The sequence below is a fragment of the Pantherophis guttatus genome, chromosome 1, assembly GCF_059756535.1.
Source record: "Pantherophis guttatus breed Tessera chromosome 1, ASM5975653v1, whole genome shotgun sequence".
Classification (NCBI taxonomy): domain Eukaryota; kingdom Metazoa; phylum Chordata; class Lepidosauria; order Squamata; family Colubridae; genus Pantherophis; species Pantherophis guttatus.
The window spans coordinates 238,890,861-238,900,536 of NC_142063.1; the positions used below are offsets into that span (position 1 = coordinate 238,890,861).

The window sequence follows — 9,676 nt, forward strand, 5'->3', positions numbered from 1 at the left end:
GTTATGTGTTACTGCAAAGTTACTGGAACAGAGGAAAGAATAAGATACACTCTAAACAATGCTGACTGAGAAATGTCTCAAAAGCAAAACTAAGAAGGCTACTTATATATAAGAGGAAGGCAAAGAGAGAGGTGGAGAGGGAAATAATCCTGTAGCAGCAAAATCACTCTCAATCTGTGCCCTTGAGCATTTAACTTTTAGTGCAGCTATCCAGATAAGTGCTAACTTGAGAACAAAAACCCTTTGAATGGCAGAGGGAAAAACAGAAGAGAGTAGACCAAAGTATCCTCATTCTGAAGATCCTCCTTCTTTGTCTAGGAAAAGACAAGGAAGAAAGGGAGTGACATATTTTTAAAGAAGATTGTAGGAAGGAGCTCTGGCAACTCTCAGGAACTAAGAGCCTTTCTCTCCCCTGAAAAAAGGTAATTGGCTGGACAACTGACATCAACCTGCCTAGTATATTGTAGCTGTCATAATCACACTGGGAAAATTACCCCGGTCTGAGGAACTGCTGAAACTTCAGCATACCCCTGAGGAAATCATCCAGTAATGCCTCCTTTTTCTGTCATTGCACCAAAGTTATTGGAGGAATTCATAGGAACAATAACAACAACAATAACAATAATAATGTTAACAATAATAACAATAATAAATAATAAGAAGATCTTGTGGGTCTTTCAAACACAGACAGATTGTCATTTGGAACACAGCATGCCAGATATCACAGTTGTTGAAAACCGAAGTGTACAATTTATCGATACCGCTGTACCAGGAGACGTCAGAGTCGAAGCAAAAGAACTGGAAAAAAAATCACAAAATATTGCGACCTGACCATTGAAACTACACAATTATGGATAAAACATGTGGCAGTGATACCCATTGTCATCAGGGCACTTGGCACCATATCCAAGAATTTTACAAAGTACATCCAAAAATTTCAGCTTCCTGCAATAACACCAGCATAACTGCAAAAGACTGAACAACATACATTTTAAGAAGATACTTGGTCAATACCTAGGATGCTGGCAGCAACCTGCATCAACCATCAGAGCCAGACAATGATATTTGTGATACATTTTTAAATGTTCAGTTGACTGAATTTCATGTTTAATGAATAAAAGATAATAATAATAATAATAATAATAATAATAATAATAATAATAGGAAGAAGAAGAAGAAGAAAGAGAAGGAGAAGGAGAAGGAGAAGTAGTAGTAGTAGTAGTAGTAGTAGTAGTAGTAGTAGTAGTAGTAGTAGTAGTAGTGGCAGGCATCTGTCTGGGACTTAGGAATTCAGACAGACAGGCACCTGCCACATAACACCCTGGCCTTAACACTTGTTGATAAGAAAGACAAAAAAGTCTGGATAGTAGATGTGGCAGTGCGTGGAGACAGCAGAATAGAAGAGAAAAAATTGGCAAAGATAACAAAATACAAAGACCTACAAATAGAAATAGAACGACTATGGCAAAGGCAAGCAAGAGCCTGGTGGCGCGGCAGACTAAAGCACTGTTATTAACAGTTATTAACATCAGCTGCCTGCAATTACTGCAAGTTCAAATCTCACCAGGCTCAAGGTTGACTCAGCCTTCCATCCTTTGTAAGGTAGGTAAAATGAGGACCCAGATTGTGGAGGCAATAAGCTGACTTTGAATAAAAATATACAAAAGTATGAAGGCTATTGCTTAACGCATTGTAAGCCGCCGTGAGTCTCCAGAGAAGGGCGGCATATAAATTTAATAATAATAGTAAAAAAAAGCAAGGGTAGTACCAATAGTAAAAGGCACCTTGAGAGCAATCCCAAAACAATTGGAGCACCATTTGAACAACATAGGCATTGACAAATTTGCCATCACTCAATTGCAGAAGGCGGCTTTACTTGGAACAGCTTCCATCCTGTGACGATATCTGTAACAACATCAAACATCTAGATTTGCCTATCCCAAGTCCTTAGTAAAGACTTGATAGGTAGACAAAAATTCCAAACTCCAGTCTGAACATTTGCTGGCTGTGCGATGATCAATAATAATGATAATGATAAAAATGTTTCAGAAGACTCCAAAAAATAGACCACTTGACTATTTGTAGCTTTGCTTTTAGAGGGATGACATATCTGTGATCTCATGTTAAACTCTCTGTCCTAAGCATTTTGGTCACTTGCAAGATTTAGCTTAGTGATTACTCCAGGATGCTTCCCAGGAAGAAGCTTCCTTTCCTGGACCTAAGCATAATCATGTGACATTTGATTTGGCATTTGCCCTATCCTGAAAAGCCAGCAATTGATTTAAGTAATGACAAGTCTTGTTTTGTTTTACCGTTGCACAAAAATAAGTAAATAAGCTGAATTTATGAAGCCAACAACTATAATAGCTAGATTATTTTACATGCAGATAGTTCCCATTTATTGATTGCAAAGTGAAATATCACAGGATTGTGACCAACATACAATATCAGATCTGGCTGTGGTTCTTAAGCAAATCACCATGTTCATTAAACACAATGACATGTGACCATGACATACATCTTCCTGCTGGCTTCCCCATTACCTTTGTTTGTTGGTAATCACCTGAGAAGGTCACAAATGGCAATCACATGACTGCAGGATGCTGCAACCATTGTAAATCCACATTGGTTGCCAAGCACCCAAATTGCTTGGCAAGGTTTATTTATTTGAAAGTAGGCAGCAGCAGTTCAGTGTGTGTGTGTGTGTGTGTGTGCGCGTGTGTGTGCCTAAGTGTGTGTACACACATCTTAAGTCTTCTTAACATGAAAAAAAAGATAGTCATTATAGGTAGTAGGAAACAAAACCTTTAACTCTCTAACAACAACCAGTGACATTTATTGTACATCTCCAGGGAATTCTAATGACCATAATGTTAAATCAAATCTACTACTAATACACTTCACAGTGAAAAGTGAGTGAGCATTATCATTTATAACTACAGTGTGAAAGGCCCATAATTCATAAAGGCCATGATCCCAACTGTGTTATTAAAGGTTTTTTTTTTTTTCCTGAGCAAGTAAAAATGTCATTTTCTTTCAGCAATGGTGTGAATGTGTCTTCTTAAAGCAGCACTCTCAGAAACGAAATAACAATTTACAAAGTTAATAAACCCATCGTGAACTAGATTCAGGCTGCAGATCCTCACGGGCCAAAGGGGGTTATAGGAGAGGAGCTGTTGCACCAAGCAATGAGAATAAGAACCTGCCTGAAAACCAAGTCAGTAGCATCTCATCTTTGGGTTGCATCTCTACAGTCCTTCCACATCCTTGACAGATGTTTTCACAATGTGAAATTATTTTAATTGAAGTCACCATGAAGTAGTTGTTAGCAAGCAACCCTTCTGCTACAGAACTGAGTTCCTTAACTTAATCATCTATCTGTGAAGAAGTGAAAAATCTCCAAAGGTTGCTCAACAAGTCCCAGACATCCTAACCAGCATAGTAAATGATGAAAGATCCTAGGATTTTGTTATTTTCCAGTACTTGGAGTGCCAGATGTTCCTTGTCCTTTTCTCTTTCATGCACAGATTCAATATGGAGATTAGGGGTGATTGTTTCCCTCAGTTCCATTGACCCATGAACCAACTGGTTTTCAGGCAGAACAGTAATATACCCTCTCATATATTATTTTTTTTTGGCTTTGTTTTAATAAAAATGATAAGTAGAAATAGCAGTGATAGAAATAATCAGTATGCTGTCTTCATTCCCTTCTCCCTCAGCATTGGAGAGCTGGAGAAGAGCTTATGCTGAAGAGAATAAAGCTGAATGTGACATAAAGAGAAGTGCATTTAAAGATAAGTTTGTCAGAGCTAGACAAAAGAGCGAGGAGAAAGAGGAAGGTAATTAGAAACTGTGCTTTAAGTTGCAGTCTTATACCTACTTACCAAAATAAATCCTATTTAATAAATTGAGGCTTATAACTGTGTACTTAGAGGATACCGAGCTGGATCCAACTGCTAATGACTGCTTGGACAAATGTTTCCCATCTTGGCCTCCAATCTTTAGTAATAACTTTGATGCCTATTACTTTATTAACTCTTCGACCATTTTACTTATTTGTTGCCTTCTCCTTTTCTATCCCCTTTCTGAATAATACTGCAAAGCCACAACTATGTACACATACATTCCTGAAAGTAAACCCCATTGAATTCAGACTACTACTATAAAGGTGTCCGCTTTTAGGAGAACTATGTTATCTACAAGAGCTGTGGTGGCACAGTGGTTAGAATGCAGTATTGCGGGCTAACACTGCCAACTGTCAGCTGCTCGATTCTCACCAGCTCAAGGTTGACACAGCCTTCCATCCTTCTGAGGTCGATAAAATGAGGACCCAGGCTGTTGGGGACAATATGCTGACTCTATAAATTTAGAGATGACTGTGAAGCAGTATGTAAGTCTAAGTGCTATTGCTATTGCTATAATACCTATTATTGCTACAGGCTATTGGGGTTGTATTTGGGTCATTCCCAAGGGTTTATATTCTACAAGGTGGAAGGTTGGAGCTTGCTGCATAAATGAGTCACTCCTGAAGTCCTTGCAGTCCCGCCCCCGTCTGTGAGTTGTGTTCTTTCATGTGGCATGTTAAAAGATATGATAACATTGTGATTTATGGGCTCATAACTTCAGAAGCCAAGAACATTTATCCATTTTTGGTGCTATGAGCTCTTTGAATATAATCTTATTTAGAAAGTTTTACTTTTTAATCAGAAAATATTGAATGCTCCCAGTACAATCAAGTAAACTCATTTCAAATGTTTTACCCTGCATTTCCCTTCAATAAAGAGTTCAAAATATCACCTCCACAACATGCTTTGAAAATGCAGAAATCAATCCAGATAAAATGAGATATTTAACCCATTACCGGAAGGAAATGCATGCAGTGTTTTGAAAAAATGAAAGCCACACAGTAACTGAACCGTCTAATATCTCAAAGTTCTTTTGCAATGGAGATTCTGTCTCGGACATAAGTTCCTCTTCAGTATGAGCTCATCTCTTGTATCATTTTCTCAATGATCAAAATGACCATCCTACTACTACACAGCTGTATTTGTTTCTCATATGGCAGGATGATCAAGATAAATATTCTTCACCAGGCTGATGAAGTTAATTCTGGGTAGTTTGCTTTATATGGGTTCCAGGTGATGCTTCCTGAATTGCAAATGAAGTATTTTTGTATTAGTGTTGATATTCTTTGCAATATGCTGTTAATGTCTTTTGGGGGATTTTTTTTAACCTGGCGGTCTTCTCTTTTTGTTATTACCCTTCTTGCACCTGAATATGCCAAGATGCTAATCTGTCACGTAAAATGTCTAACCTATATATATTCCCACTATTCCATGGTTCACCAAGGGTTAACATCACCATACAACCCATAACTTCCACAATCCCACCTTACCTTAACTCCTCCCCCTGGGTACAAAAGCACCAGCCACATGGGCATCGGACAGTTCCAGATACACGCCTGAAAGGAAAGGACATAGGTCAGTTACTTTGTATGTTTAAACCTGTGATATATTTAAGCTGTAAATAAATATATTTCAATAAATACTAATCTGCATCGAGAGTTATTGGGCTAGATCCTCCCTATTCAACATAATCGACATGAAAGAATATATCTCAGGACTTTGTATTTAAGACTGAACTGAAAGACACTCCTTCTGAAATCTTAGCTGTCTTTATGAAGAGCCCAGGATACCATATTGTTTTGATTTGTAACCTATTCTTCTATTTGTTATATATAATTTCAAAAGCTTTCCTTATCAGAATGGTAAGAAACAGAGAACAGAAGAATATATATATATATATTATCAGCCAACTGGAATTATTTTCACAATATCCCAGATGTAATAGGTCTATAATTCAATGTCTGCCATTAGAGTGAGTTTAGACAAGTGAGTTTTGATTCTCTACCTCATTTTCGCTTAATGTGGAAACTATATAAATATTATATATATAAATATTAAAGTAAAATCTGTGTGAAAGGACAATATCTACATTTACAGGTGACTGGAAACCCCTTGTGGACTTTTTGTGTGAAAATGAAAAAAAAATGAAGCTGTGATTTATGGTTTTGATGATTAGACAGGATAGATTATGGAAAGAAGAGTGTTATAATGTGATGAGAGAGAGAGGGAGAGGGAGAGGGGAGAGAGAGGGAGGGAGGATTTATGGACTTAAAATAAAATTGTACCTATAAGTGCTTTCAATAATATTGGAAATATTCTTCTTTATACCTTCATATTTTTCTTTATATCCTTTTACTTTTTTCAAATTGCACTTTTAGCTTTTTGTTATTTCTATCTCTTTCATTTTTTTCTGTACTATTTTAGTTTGTATTAGTACTTATTATTGCTGTTGTAATGTGTAAGATTATAAACACACACACAATACCTGTTTCTGTTTTAAATTTAGTGTAGAATATCTGTTGAGCAAAACTGAGCTAATTTTCAAGTCAAAATCCACCTTGGGACCTTCAAAAGTTAGTGGACAGTCAGTACAATCATTATGATTAATCGAGATTTATGTCCTTCCTTTTTTCTTCAAGAAATCAAAGCATTCACACTTCTTTTCCCTTATTGTGTTGTTGGATTGTGAACTGGTAGTTTTATTTCAAATGGCCAATTCCTTTTTGTTATAAGACCTGGACTATGAAGTTTCCAGTATGATAAATTAATACAACATTTTCCAGTGCACCCAATTATCTCTGGTTTGGATTCCATATGGATGGAATATTATCTGCCTCTGTTATATGGGATTCTTTTCAGCCAGTTATTTTCAATAGACAGGGTGCTCTCTCCAATATTCTCAGCCACTTGCACTGATGAACCTTATGGGGTTCCATGAGGGGTGACTTCCTGCTACTTAATACTGATATGAAGCCATTGGGGGAGGTCATTTATTGAGTTGAGAAGATTGTGGTTCAGAGCAGAGGTTTTTTGGGCCCATGCATTATACTGGCTGTCAGCATAAGCAGCTCTACATTTAATTTAATTTTAATAGATTTAAATTTAGTTGACATTAAATATGATTATACTCCAAAAATCTGTCTCTCAAGTGGAAATTAGATGTGGATAACAACTTTATGAAGTCCCTAAGGGTCATCCAATGTTTTAAAGAAGTTGCAAATGGTCTTGAATGTTTTTCCAGGCATTAGATTTACTTTTATCTTGCTGGTCATTATAAGTTTTTGTATTGGTTGTTTTTATTTGGGTGGCTAATATAGAGACACTATGATGAGCTGGGTAAACATATAACTGTCTCTATAGATCTATGTATAGCAATAGCAATAGCACTTAGACTTATATACCGCTTTACAGTGCTTTACAGTCCTCTCTAAGTGGTTTACAGAATCAGCATATTGCTCCCAACAACTTGGGTCCTCATTTTACCCACCTTGGAAGGATGGAAGGCTAAGTCAACCTTGCTGTATCTATATATCATCTATATATAATAAATCATTCATTTATCTAATGAAATAAATCAATAAATAATAATAATAGCAACAATATGACAAAGTAGCAACAAAGGTGCATTTTTTTTTATTTTTTTTTTTAATTTGATTTATATGCCGCCCTTCTCCGGAGACTCAGGGCGGCTTACAGTGCGTTAAGCAATAGCCTTCATACTTTTGTATATTTATACAAAGTCAGCTTATTGCCCCCACAAACTGGGTCCTCATTTAACCTACCTTAGAAAGGATGGAAGGCTGAGTCAACCTTGAGCCTTGGAGAGATTCGAACCAGCAGTAAATTGCAGGCAGCTGTGTTAATAACAGGGTGCTTTAAACCACTGTAGTACCAAGGCATTGGAAGATCTGCAAGAAATACCATTTGCCAGCAAGCAAGAATTGGCGAACCATAAAATAGTAATGAAAAGATGAAGAAGTTAAACTGCTCTGGGACTTTCAAACACACAGGCACCTACATAATACCCCAGACTTAACAACTATGGATGAGAAAGACAAAAATCTAGATAGTGGACAGGAAGGAACCTGGACACAGCAGAATAGAAGAGAAAGAACTGGAGAAGATAACAAAATACAAAGAGCTGCAAATAGAAATAGAACGACTGTGGCAAAAGAAAACAAAGGTAATACCAATAGAAATAAGTGTCTTGAGTACAATCCCAAAACAAATGGAGCACAATTTGAACACCATTGTTATTGACAAAACCACCATCAGTCAATTGCAAAAGACAGTTTAACTTTACTTTACTTGCAGCTTACATCATGTGACAATACCTTTAACACATCCAGAACTACCTATTTCAGATCCTTGGGAAGGACTCAATAGGTGAATAAAAATTTCAAATCCAGTCTGAACATCTGGCTGACTATTTGAGGAACCAAATACTAATAACAGCTAGATGATTAGATAGATAGATAGATAGATAGATAGATAGATAGATAGATAGATAGATAGATAGATAGATAGATGGATAGAGTGGTGAAATCCATTTTTTTTTACTACTGGTTCTGTGGGTGTGGTTTGGTGGGCATGGCAGGGGAAGGATACTGCAAAATTTCCATTCCCTCCCCACTCCTGGGGGAAGGATATTGCAAAATCTCCATTCCCACCCCACTCTGGGGCCAGCCAGAGATGGTATTTGCCAGTTCTCTGAATTACTCAAAATTTCCACTACTGGTTCTCCAGAACCTGTCAGAACCTGCTGGATTTCACCCCTGGATAGATAGATAGATAGATAGATAGATAGATAGATAGATAGATAGATAGATAGATAGATAGATAGATAGATAGATATGATAGACAAATAGATTAATCTTTGAAGGAAATGTATCCAACTATCCCAAGAATTTAACATTTCCTTAAAACATTGTTGTTTTCTTTCTTTTATAATAGTCAAAAACAATTGATGACAACATATTCAGCTATTAAAACATATTCAGCTATTCAGCTGTGTGTGTGTGTGTGTGTGTGTGTGTGTGTATGTGTGTGTCTGTATACACACTCAGACCAAAGAGAAAGGGGTGTCCTTGGAATAACATTTTATATTTTTTTCCATTGAAGTTGACAGCAAATACCTTGGGCCATTGAACTATCCTTTCTTTTTTTTGTTTGCTTTCCTAGTGATAAATAGTTCATTGCATGGAGATGAATAGTAGTACAAGAAAAGAGAGCTAGATTATATCTTTCTGTGGAGTTTATGTAAATGCCTATTCTGTTTATAGACTTATTTTTCTCACCCCATACGCACATCTATAAGGGCTTATGTCTCTGTTTATCTTATTAAAATATCATTTGTGCCAAGTTGCGTTATTGTGTTTCCTTAGTGTTTGCTATATCAAAAAGGAAAGGAAAGAAAAGAAAATGCACATAATACTAACCAACTGTGCAGAGAAGCTCCCTGTGTGCCTCCAGCCACGGGATAGCAGAACAAAGGACCAGTGTTGTCATCTGTTCCAAACTGCTGGCTGCATTTGGGAGACTTCATGGGGAGGAACGGAAGGTCAAAAAAGACTGAACGCTTCATCCTGGAAACCTGTTATCACTGACACAGGCTACAAAAATATCCCATATGCAGACTGCTGAAGTTGTACAGAATAATAGATGATGAAAGAAAGAATGAGAGACAGAGAAAGACTTGCCTTTTTTCCCTACCTTCATACCTTTCAGTTGTTCTGTGGCTCAGTGGAGAGAGAGACAGAGAGACAGAGAGA

At 37.0% G+C, this 9,676-nt stretch overlaps 1 long non-coding RNA gene across 1 annotated transcript in view; it reads right to left on the reverse strand.

Moving 5' to 3' along the window:
* Window positions 1-9,420, reverse strand: part of LOC117660900 (uncharacterized) — a 31,506-nt gene extending 22,086 nt beyond the window's left edge. The window contains exons 1-2 of the long non-coding RNA XR_004589839.2: window positions 9,344-9,420; window positions 5,396-5,461 (exon numbers count right to left, since the gene is read on the reverse strand). This is a non-coding gene — a long non-coding RNA (uncharacterized LOC117660900). The remainder of the gene's footprint in view (window positions 1-5,395; window positions 5,462-9,343) is intronic.
* Between the last annotated feature and the right edge of the window lie 256 nt (window positions 9,421-9,676).